We start from the raw sequence: 12,774 nt of genomic DNA, 5'->3' as shown, positions 1-12,774 counted from the left end.
AACTACCCATGGTCAATGTGGAATGGAACAGAAACAGGCCAACACCATACGCCTCTTTGAAATAAAGGTTTTCCATGTGACACTAACATTGGAAGATGCACTCAAGTGATTCCCTTTGTGCCAACCAGGACCGCTTCCACATCCTCTTTCTCTTACTTCTACGTGGTGCTAACCCTGTTGGTGCAGCACAGCTCGAGGCAGCAATCTCGTTTTCAAGCTCTGATACTTTAGATGGCCACGGCGGATGTCCTTTGGGTTGGGGAGCCCCTGAGGACCCTGCCAAAGGCTGCCCCACCTGCACCTCTGCAGGGGCAGCTTCGGTCATGGGGAAAGGATGCAACCGTGATCTGGGGGTGCCTTGAGGAAAGCCCCTAGTAACATCATCCCTGTCTCCCTGTTCTCTCGCAGGGCTTACCTGCACTTCTCTGCTAACCAAGTGTGGAAGAGCACTTGGCTGTATTTGAATGTACTGTTCAGCTAGCAAGGCGACTCTTTGATCACTGCTTCTCAAGGTCGCTGCCATTGTATGGAGGCCATTAATGTGTCCTTGTATCCACTCACTGATCTGCCACGTCTTGGATGAGTTAAGGTTGTTTTCTTTGAAACAGAAGAGGCTGAGGGGGAGATCTAATTGAACTGTATAAAATTATGGTGGGTCAAGATACAGTGGGTGAGAAGGTGCTATTCCCCTTGGTTGAAGGGTCCATAGCCAGGGGGCATAGATTTAGAATAAGAGGTAGGAGGTTTAGAGACGATTCAAGGGGAAAATTTTCACCAGAGGGTGGTGGTGATCTGGTACTCAGCGCCTGAAAGGTAGAGGCAGAAACCCTCAGAACATTTAAAAAATACTTGGATATGCACTTGAAGTGTCGTAACCAACAAGGCTACGGACCAAGAGATGGAAAGTAGGATTAGGCTCGATGGCTTGTGTGGACAGATGGGCAGAATGGCCTCCTTCCATGCTGTAAATTTCTGTTAATCTATGATTCTATGACTTTCCATGAGGTTGGCCACTCTTTCAATGGAGGTTGCCATGCGTTCAAATGCCTGAGACATCACGGTACTCATGGCAGAGATGGATTCCTCCATATCCAAAGTGTGCACAGCCTCTGGAAATTCCAGATTTTATTTTAGAGATACAGCACTGAAACAGGCCTTTCGGCCCACCGAGTCTGTGCCAACCATCAACCACCCATTTATACTAATCTGACACTAATTCCATATTCCTACCACATCCCCACCTGTTCCTATATTCCCCTGCCACCTACCTATACTAGGGGCAATTTATAATGGCCAATTTACCTATCAACCTGCAAGTCTTTTGGCTGTGGGAGGAAACCGGAGCACCCGGCGAAAACCCACGCAGACACAGGGAGAACTAGCTAGATATTTTCCTTTTCTGCTCCACAAGTATCCAGTGAGTGTATGCCCCCCCACCCCCACGGCCTCCCCCTCCCATCACCCCCCCCACCCCCAAGGCTCAGCTTCTATATCGAGTTCAGCAAAGCTAGCGATATCCTCATGCCTCCAATGGGGATCCTCCACAGCTGTCTCTGCCTCCAGCACCTGCTCCTGCTCACATATGATGTGTTCCTTACCATGTACCACATTTTCTATCTTGAGGGATAACCTACCGAGGTGAGTGTTTCTGTGCTGGTGAAGGGTTCATATGAATCATGTGATCGTGCTTTCTCAGAGTGATGCTTCTCCTGTGAGCACTGCCTCCTCCCTCATCTCTTGGTGCACCTCCAGCAATACCCCTGATGGAGGTGGAAGGCAAACATTAGTGCTGCATGTACATGACAGAGGGATCCATCCCTAGCATTTTGCAGACCATCATATTTAATAAATTGGTGGCAACGATTCTCCTTGAGTGACAGGTCAGTGCCAAGTGTCAATGTGATATCTAATACTTTCACCCAGTCTCTGTGCCACACCCATCTCTCCATCAGCAACAGCCACACTGCTGCCATCCTGCTGTTTTCCAGGACATCTTTCTCCATTGTTGTCAGGTTGGCCAAGGATGCAACTCCACCCCCACTTTTCTGCCTCTCCGGGGAGTTGTAGGCTCTCTTCTCCTGCAGTGCGAAAAGACAGAGAGTTTGAACTGTTAGGAATACAGTCTTTGCTCTGGAAGGAGGCACAACATTTGCAGGAGGAGTCACTGCCAGATGGGGAGCAGTAGGTCACCACATTGATGATGAATGTCAGTGCTGTCTGTGGAGATGGAGATGTAGGGTGGAACCTGGGGAGACATTCTTCTGTGTGGCTGCAGATGGTGTGCCTCAGAGGATATCCGTCCTTGAGACTGCTCAGGAGGTGAGAGAGTTAATGCTGCCAACTGAAAGTTGAATGGCACTCATGTTGCTGGACCTTAATAGGTCATTGAGCCCTTTCCTGCACTGCATCCACACCACAGTCCAGCTGCTCACCTCCTCTGTGACCTCCAGCCAAGCCTGTTTGGTGAGGCTACTGGCCTCCTCCTGCTGTCCTCTGGAAAAGCACCTGTCTCCATGCTTCCAACATCACCTCCAGGGATATGTCCATGAAGTGGTGGGGTGGGGGTGGGGTTGGGGAGGAGCAGCCTTTCCCCATCTCTCATTCAGTCTCTTCCTCTTTTGTGCCTCTCACTGAGAAAACTACACTATGCAGTGCTGCCACTGTGAGTGCTGCTGGTGTCCCTTTTATTTATTCATTATTCATGCTTCTGACGCTTCATCCTGCCCACTCCCCCTAATTGGACACCAATCCCAGAGGCAGGCTCTTAATTGGTTAGCCCCCATAAGGAGCAACTGGGGGAAGACCCACGACTCAGATGGTTGTGTTGTTGACACAGAAACGATCTCACCGTTGTGCCAGGGACTAAATCCATAAGATTCCACCCTTTGTTTCTGAGGATCTCTCCCGTGTTGACAAATTTGACAGACCCCTGTAACATAAGTATTTTTTTCTGTGTAAGACTTAGTTATAAAATTAAGCATACATATTTATTTTTTTGTTTTACTTACAACTTGACTGCTTTCCTTCAGTCTTTCCCCCTCTAGTGAAATATGGTACTGAACACAATTCTAAATTTCCAATGGCACAGCAGACAGCTGCAACTTTTCAACTCTTGCAAATTCACTCATGGAATTACAATATTATAATATACCTGCATTAATGATTTAGTTTAAGACAATTCAGCTGCACAGCAACGGTAACAAGTGATTTTCCATTCAAATGGCACATGCATATACTGATGCCAAAGACATGTAAATACTTTTCAAAATGTTGGGCTTTTGTGTAATGGCTGTAATGATCCAGCACATGCCAGCTACTGCTTTACAAACGACAACAAAAATTGCAAAAACAAGGTCAAGATTTGTTAAGTGCCCTGCCCACCTCCCTCTGGGGTTTTCTTCAGTGTTCTGCAACCAAACTCCAACCACTGCACTGCCTCATACATTGTGCAGCTTGATTTTTCTCTCTGCCTCTCAACACTTCAACCCTGGCTCTAATTCACTCTAATTGGACAGCACCCCTTGATTGACAAGGCATCTCAACTGCTGCTTATCCCAGCTCCGATTCTGATTGGTCTGCTATCATGTCAAACACTTTTATTTATGGCGTACCCCTTTGGAGTCTTCTTATGGACCTCTAGATGACCACAGCACCAACTCCCCCCCTCCCCCACCCACCTACCACATTGAGAGCCCCTTCATTAAGTGATGTTAGCAGTGATGTCAGCAGGCATTAGAGCAGAATTATTCCCAATAGTATCAAAAGGCATAAACTTTAGCCTGTGCATAACTACTAATGTGTTTCTGGGGAAATGGTGGAGGCAGCTTCCAGCATTGCACACTACTCAATATTCATCATAAATAATAATATTTTAATTTTGGTGCATAATTCATCCATGGATTGTTACTTCAGAAGCCTATGCTCTTTGCATTTTCTGTACCAGTCAGCCCTTGTACTCTGCCAAATTTTTAAGTTTTTGAATTTACATCCAACAATATAATATCAGTATAACACCAGAAGGTAAGCCATTGCTTCACGAATGCGAAAAGTGACCTTGAATGTGCACCAATGCCTTCAGCCTTCTGCCTCTGGCATTGTAACACAGTTAGTTACTTTGTAAAGCCCTCAGGTCAACAGTGTATCACCACAGTTCTTCACTCAGTATATTTACACATTGCACAGGTCAGTGGTATCCTGAAAGAGACAATGTAATCATTTTCAGAAAAAGGTTGCTTTCTGTCACGTGAGAGAGAAGATCACACATATCAATAATGTTCCTCCTTCTGTTACGCAATTTGACATGGCAAACTCAGTAGCTGTAATTGAGACATAAAGTGGTCAGTAGCAAATAAAAAGGAATGGGCACACAAAATACAAACTCGAAAGGGAATGATCAAAATATTACGCAAATTATCAGATAATTTTCTGGCAAAGCATCTACACCTCAAACATTAACCTATTTAGATTCATAGAATCATAGAAGGTTTAAGGCACAGAAAGAGGCCACTTGGCCCATCATTTCTGTTCCGGTCGAAAAACAATCCACCTATTCTAATCCCACCTTCCAGCATTTGGTCCATAGCCCTGCAGATTACGGCACTTGTGGTGCATATCCAGACTCCCTTTGAATGAGTTGAGGGCCTCTGCCTCAACTATCCTTTCAGGCAGTGAGTTCCAGACACCACCACCCTCTGAATGAAAAGGTTTTCCTCATCTCCCCTCTAATTTTTCTACCAATCACTTTAAATCTACGCCCCCAGTCACTGACCTGTCTGCTAAGGTGAATAGACCCTTCACCTGCACTCTATCCAGGCCCCTCAAAATTTTGTACATTTCAATCAGATCTCCCTTCCGCCTTCTCTGTTCCAAGGAGAACAACACTAGCCTATCCAATCTTTCCTCATAGCTGCATTTTTCCAGTCCTGGCAACATCCCCGTAAATCACCTCTGTACCCTCTTTCTGGAAATTACAATCTTTCTGTAATGAGGTGACCAGAACTGCACATAGTACTCAAGTTGTGGCTTAACTAATGATTTATACAGTTCCAGCACAACTGCTCTTATATTCTATACCTCGGTTAATAAAGGAAAGGATTTCATAAGCCTTTTTAACCACCTTATCGACCTGTCCTGCTGCCTTCGGGGATCTGTGGACATTTACTCCAAGGTCCCTTTCTTCCTCTACACTTCTCAGTATTTTTCCATTAATCGTGTATTCCTTTGCCTTGTTTGACCTCCCCAAATGCATCACCTCACACTTCTCCAGGTTGAATTTCATTTGCCACTTTTCTGCCCATCTGACCAGACCATCAATATCTTCCTGCAGCCGACAGCTCTCCTCCTCGCTATCTACCACACGGCCAATCTGTGTGTCGTCTGCAAACTTCTTGATCATGCCCCCGACACTAACATTCAAATCGTGAACATATATGACAAAAAGCAGGGGACCCAGTACTGAGCCCTGCAGAACATTACTGAAACAGCCCTCCATTCACAAAAAACACCCGTCAACAATTACCCTTTGTTTCCTGCCACTGAGCCAATTTTGTATCCACCTTGCTACAGTTCCGTGCATCCCATGCAATTTTATTTTTGCAACCAGTCTGCCATGTGGGACCTTGTCAAAAGCCTTGCTAAAATCCAAGTAGACCACATCAACTGCACTACCCTCATCTAGCTTCCTTCTTACTTCTTCAAAAAATTCGATCAAGTTGGTCAAACAAGATCTTCCCTTAACAAATCCATGTTGACTATCCTCGACTAATCCGTGCTTTTCTAAGTAACAGTTTATCCTGTCTCTCAGAATAGATTCCAATAATTTGCCCACTACTGATGTTAGACTGACTGTCCTGTAAGTAATTGGTCTATTCCTTGCTCCCTTTTTAAACAGAGGTACAACGTTAACAGTTCTCTAGGCCTCCGGCACCACACCTTTATCTAGTGAGGACTGGAAAATGATGCTCAGACCTTCTGCTATTTCCTCTCTTGCTTCTTTTAACAAGCAAATCACCGGCCCTGGTGATTTATCAAATTTCAAGGATGCTAATCCCATTAATACTTCCTCTCTCCCTATGTTTAATATTAATTCAATACTTCACACTCCTCCTCAACTACAATATCTGCATCGTCCCCCCGCCTTTTGTGAAGACAGGCGTGAAGTATTCATTAAGAGCCAAACCAACATCTTCCACCCCTACACATAAGATTACTTTGTTGGTGTTTTATGGGCCCTACTCTCTCCTTAGTTATCCTCTTACTCTTAATGTATTGATAAAACATCTTTGGGTTCACCTTGATTTTGCTTGCCAATATTCTTTCATGCCGTCTCTTTGCTTTCCTAATTTCCTTTTTGATTTCACCCTTCCACATGGCTTTCTGTAGTATTGAGTTCTTGGTGTCAGACATAAGCATTCCTTTTCTGCTTTACCTTACCCTATAGGCTCCTTGACATCCATGGGGCACTAGATTTGGCCGTCTCACCCTTTTTCTTTGTGGGAACATGTTTATGCTGAACCCCTTGAATCTCCCCTTCAAGTAGCTGTTTCCAGTCCACTATCGCTAAATCACTCCTCAGTTTATTAAAATTGGCCTTGCCACAATTGAGAACTCTAACTCCTGTTCTATCTCTGTCCCTTTCCAGAATTATGTTAAAACTGACTGAATTATGATCACTACCACCAAAATGCTCTCCCACTGTCACTCCTTCCACCTGCCCATCTTCATTTCCTAAAACTAAGTCTAAAACTGCGCCCTCTCCTGTTGGGCTTGATAAATGCTGGCCAAAAAAGTTCTCCTGAATGCACCTCAAGAATTCTGCTCCCTCAATTCCTTTCACACTAAAACTATCCCAGTTAATATTGGGGTAGTTAAAATTCCCTACTATTACTGTCCTATTGTTCTTGCACTTCTCAAAGATTTGCCTACATATCTGCTCTTCTATCTCTCTCTGACTGTTTGGGAGTCTATAGTATACTCCCTGCAGTGTGATTGCCCCTTTTGTTCCTTAGCTCAATCCATATGGCCTTATTTCATGAACCGTCCAACAAATCATCCCTCCTCACAGCTGTAATATTTTTGTTACGACCAGGTGAGCATTGTGTCTAGGGGTCTTTGGCTGTCTTTACCGGGTCTTATTGTAACAGGGTTTAATTTTACACACACTGTGTTTTGAGCTCCCCTTTTTGTGAATTTGTGTTCGCCATTTCCAATGATAAGGCAAAGAACTGAGCACAAACAGGCTTTCTTTGGTTTAAAGCAGAAAGAGGAAATTTATTAAACCTTAAACTCTAATATGGTTCACGCTTACGGATATACGACGTGCTCACGCTAGCATGCACACACAATATAAACATGCAGATAGGAATAGAAAAAAAGCAGCAGAAAAGATAATTAGAACAGTTTGAGGCAATATCTTGTTACTGTTTCTTGAGCTCACTGAAGTCCTTGATTGAAGATATGGTCTTGCGTTTTGTTGGGGCCCAGTAATCTTAAAACTTTGTTCACATGGCAAACCCTTTTCTCTTTGAGTTTCACATGTTTTCACGAGATTCAGTTCCGTGGGAAGAGATGAAGGCAAGCAGGAGAGAAGATGTTCTCAGTCCCAAGAGAAGGTCTTTACTCCATGAGCACACGGCTTTCTCTGCCTGGCAATTCCTTTGTTTGGGAGTTCAAAATCTCTGCAACAGCCAGTCAGTTATGTGACCAAAACTGATCTGACCACTTCTGTGTATTGGAGGAACAGGGATTGGCTCCCTTAGTTTCCACATTGTCTGGTACAATGCAAATGTCCTTCCAGTCAGAGTTTGCAATTTTTAAAGTTTTAATGTTCATGTGGTGAAATAATGTGTGCTTCAGTCTTGGCAGGTGCGGTTTGCTTGACAGTTTCCTTGCCCAAAATTGCCACTCCCCCTCCTTTCTTATCCCCCTCCCTGGCGCGTCTGAAAACCCTGTAACCAGGAACGTTGAGCTGCTATGCCTGTCCCTCCTTAAGCCATGTTTCCGTAATAGCTATGATATCATACTGCCATGTGTCTATCTATACCCTCAGCTCAACTCTCTCGTGAGATGCTGATTAATTTTTTGTGTATTTCCAACGTTTTCTGTTTTGCTTCAATTTTCAACATTTTTTATGACAATAATAAGTGGCTGGGAATGTAATATATACCAACTCATCTTTTATTCCCTTTTACACTCTTTATAAAAATAAAATCAATAAGGCTTCCAAAAAGGAACCATGAATGCTAATTTCGAAAAGCTATTTATACTAGTCAGCTATCTCCTATATGACTTGATTTCCACTTAAATTGCATCTTCGTCCATATGTAAGTAGTCAAGACAATTGCAGTTTACTTTTTGATAGTTATATATTGTCATTTGCTTTAAATTTTTCAAGTGGTTTGAACAGAACAAGAGGCATTGCAAAATAATATACTGTGGATGCTGGAAATTTGAAACAAAAACAGAAAATTCTGGAAACACTCAGCAGGTCAGACAGCATCTGAGGACAGAAAAATAGAGTTAATGGCCGGAATTTTACGCTCGGCGGACAGGAGCTGAAAAGTCAGTGGCAACCCCGCCTCTGCCGGGCCTGGGGATCCAGACTGCATTTTATGGTCCCCAAGTCCTTAATTAGTCTGAGGTGGGACTTCTACCTCATTGAGCCAGGAAGTCCTGCATAATGGAGCTGCTTAGTCCCAGCAGCGCCACCAGGAGCGGTGGCCACCGCTGGGACGGCAACCCAATTTCGAGATGAAGAGGAAGGCTGCCCCGGAAAAGAGGTGAGTTTTTGGGGCTCGCCAGGGGTGATCAGTCGAGCCCCAGCGAGGCAAGGGGGGTCGATTGGGAAGGGGAATGGGGGGGGGGGTGGTTGTGTTGGGCGTTGGGGGTGGTCAGGTATATGGTAACCGATCAGGAGAGTCCCCTCCAGGCCATCAGAAGGCTGCCTACTTTTTACAAGCGGCTTTCCTCAGGCCTGGGCCGCCCGCTTGCCAACGGTAAAATCTGTATGGCAGTGGGTGGAGGCCCTTAAGTGGCCGTTAACTGGCCACTTAAGGGCCTTGATTGGCCATTTTTCACCGCCGCTGCCCTGAGTAAAATGGCGGTGGAGGTGGCAGCGGGCTGGGAAGGGCCCACCGAGCCTCCCACTCCATTTTATGCCCCCCTCCCCTGCCACCAGCCCGCTCTTTTGCGGGGGGGGGGGGGGGGGCGGGTGGTAAGGTTCTGGCTAACGTTTCAGGTTTGTGACCTTTGATCAGAGTTTTGCTGCAGAGGCATTGCAGATTAGTAAAAATATATGTAAAGTTATGATCATGTAATTAAAACAAAACTGTGCTGCCACCTCTAATCTTTGAACTTTTTACATAAAAACTATTTTTTAAACGCATTTTTCTTTAGGAAATTCATAATTCACACTTGAGATACAAAATTATTCCCCTCTCCTTTCAGCAATCCAAAGGACTGCTCCCTCAACAACATCCTGGTTCACTCTTCCACCACTCCCAATGCCCACTCTCTGCCTATGACACCTTCCTATACAAGTGAGAAGATGCAACACCTGCCCTTTCACCACCTCCCTTCCCACCATCCAGGGCCCCAGATACTACTTTCAGGTGAAATAGCAATTTACTTGTACTTCTTTCAATTTTTTAGTTTAGAGATACAGCACTGAAACAGGCCCATCGGCCCACCAAGTCTGTGCCGACCATCAACCACCCATTTATACTAATCCTTCCCTAATTCCATATTCCTACCACATCCCCACCTGTCCCTATATTTCCCTACCACCTACCTATACTAGGGGCAATTTATAATGGCCAATTAACCTATCACCCTGCAAGTCTTTGGCATGTGGGAGGAAACCGGAGCAATTTAGTATACTGTATTTGCTGCTCACAATGCAGTCTCCTCTACACTGTGGAGACCAAATGCAGATTGGGTGATTACTTTGCTGAAGACCTCCGATTGGTCCACAAGCGTGATGCTGAACTTCAGGTTATTTGCCATTTTAATTCTCTGCCTCATTCCGACCACTCTGTCCCAATGATGTTTGACAGAAGCTTGGGGAACAGCACCTCATCATTCGATTAGGCACTTTACAGCCTTCTGGACTCAACATGGAGTTCAACAATTTCAGATCATAACCACTGCTCCCACTTTTTTTCACAGAGCAAGCTCTGGTATTGATTTTGCTATTACCATTTACAGCTTCTGGTGCCCCACCTTTTGTTTCTTTACTTGTCCCATTACCACTTCCTTTCACCTTGCACCACCCTCCCTTTTGCCATTTAATCTCCCCTGCCCTTTAGCTTATCACAGACCTTTCCTTTTGCTTTTCCCTCCCCTCCCCCTTTCCATGACTTTGCATTTTCTTAAAATCTGTTACAGCTCTAACATTTTCCAATTCTGACTATAGGTCACAGACATGACACGTCAACTCTCTCTCTCCATAGATGCTGCCTGATCTGCTGAGTATTTTCAGCATTTTTGTTTATATTTAAAATTACTTCAGTTTCGATATAAATTCGCATACAATCGGTTATTTGAAAGGTCTGAAAATACGTACAAAATATTAATCTGTCACAAGCCTGACAATTCAAACTGTGAATGATAACTGACTACTGGATAAGAGGACTGATCCTTTCAACCCCGGTAAATCTTCAAACTATCGGCGGGTAATCGGCGATATCAAAAGAAAATCACCCGAATCACAACCTCCAGTAAGAGCCTCCAAAACCTCCACCCCACGTACATAACACAGGCCATCCTTCACATCGTATTTGTCATGGAGGTAGCGCACTCACTGTACGTAAATCACATCCTGAATATTGTCGATAATTGAAGTTTTATGTATCTTTTGCAAAAATAGGCAGTTCCTAGTCTTATTACCCAATGTGGAAGTTTAATATTTCAGAAACCCAAATGGTTTATGACCAAGAAAACACGTTTTCTACACATGTTCCGGTTGGATCACATTATTTGGAAGCATATCCCAGTCCACAACAAACAATTTTGAATCGTAAGCATTCCCTTCCCCACACATCTCGAAGTACAGATCAATAAAATTATTCCTAATTATAGCATATCTTCAGCACAACCTCGATATGTAGCTTTTAACATGTCATACCAATAAGTTCAAAAAATTAACTTTCCCATATTGTATTATTGCAATTTTTACAATAACTTGGCTATTTTGTAGTACTGCGTATTTCATTTGTTAACAAAAATGTAGATCAAGAGAACATCGCTAGGCAACCACCTCTAAATGGGGTAAAGTAACCGCCAGAGGGATTACCGACGGGAGTTATGGTAAATCTCATCAGAGGAGATTGAAGTGTCTGACACTTTGTCGGATTTTAATATATTCTCTTGAAAGCTCAGGTCAACGAATAAAAAGCTCAACTGATTCACATGTAAATTAAGGCTGAACTTCATCCCACAACAGAGCGCTGAATAACAAACACAGCCAGGCTCCTCACAGCTGCCAAACACTACCCTGCATCAACCCACTGCATTTACAACCGCTTACAATGCCGTGCAACTTAAGTCTTCTCCATTTTTTTTTAAACAGAGCGTAGCCAAAGCAGAGCGGGGGAAAAAAAATCGAAATTGCCTTGAAGCTTTACACATCTGATATGTTTCAATAACAGTTGCTGACTCTGGGGCGCCTTGTAAGGTGCAAGGAGAAAGCTCCCTTTAAAAAGCCTCAAACTATCTTCTAGAATGTACATCTCGTCCTTCACCGAACAGCAATTTACACGTGATCTGAAATGGGTGTTGTTAATGTACATCAGAGGTAGCCTGGGGCAAACTCCGGACACCTGCAGAATGTATTCTTCCCAAATCTAATGTTGCGCCAACTGTCCAAATTTACCACTTTTAAGTTGGTCTGTAAGTCTTACACTACGTGACAAGCACAAATTTCCAATTACACCGGCGGCATTACTTCACAAAATGTTAAGCATCGTCTGCTATTACTTTCCATAGTAGTTGTAAGTTATTCTTTCAGTAGTTACAACACTGCATTTATTCAATTTAACTACCATCCAGACTGAATCTGTTTTTTTTTTACAGATGCTTGTTGATGAGCACTGGCGTCTTTTATTTATTGTTTCTTAAACATCTGTAGGCCTGGGTACTTCAAAAAGACTGCGGTCATGTAACAGTTCACCAACAAATACACCTCAGCTTCAGTAGTACTCCTTCCCTCCCCCCGTGTGTATATACATTCTTACCTGTTTGACACCCTCCAGTGTTGGGAAGCAATGCAATTCCTGCTTTCAGCGCGAGCACCTCAAAATAAACAGGGAAAAAGACGCGCGAACTGAATTTGTCCCTCAAGCCAAAACAAAAGTAGCGAAGAGAGGGGGGGAATCAGCTCAGCGCGTGAGTAAGTGAGGCAGCAATAATCCCCTATCGGAAGTATGGGTCTGGTTGTATCGGAGAAGAGCTGGCTGCTCCCTGCTATTCGGTACACTCTGCTGTGCAGTGAGCTCCGGCAGACGGATACGCTGCTCTCCGCTCCCTCTCTGTGCTGTTACTGTACAACCAGCACTGAGTGAATGAACAGCTCCCAGCGCCGCGATCCCGCCCCACGCCACGCCCTCACGCCGTATTTTACATACAGACAGCAGCCCAGCCAATGAAGCCGCAGAGCTCACTTCACCTGCTGAGGGGCGGGCGCCTGGGGCCAGGCAGCCTCTCCCTCAAGCCCTTCTACCCAAACCCTTCAGCCTGTCAACTGCGACAGAAGGCGTGTTCATTTTTAAGTCCAACACA

The 12,774-nt window shown here is 44.5% G+C and overlaps 1 protein-coding gene across 1 annotated transcript in view; it reads right to left on the bottom strand.

The window, feature by feature from the left end:
• Positions 1 to 12,522, bottom strand: part of fstl5 (follistatin-like 5) — a 1,003,829-nt gene extending 991,307 nt beyond the window's left edge. Inside the window, exon 1 of the mRNA XM_068021658.1 lies at positions 12,231 to 12,522. The gene's annotated coding sequence lies outside the window, so the exon portion shown is untranslated. The remainder of the gene's footprint in view (positions 1 to 12,230) is intronic.
• Positions 12,523 to 12,774: the final 252 nt, after the last annotated feature.

Source organism: Heterodontus francisci, chromosome 1 (assembly GCF_036365525.1).
Source record: "Heterodontus francisci isolate sHetFra1 chromosome 1, sHetFra1.hap1, whole genome shotgun sequence".
NCBI lineage: Eukaryota > Metazoa > Chordata > Chondrichthyes > Heterodontiformes > Heterodontidae > Heterodontus > Heterodontus francisci.
This window is presented reverse-complemented; position numbering and strand designations above follow the sequence as displayed.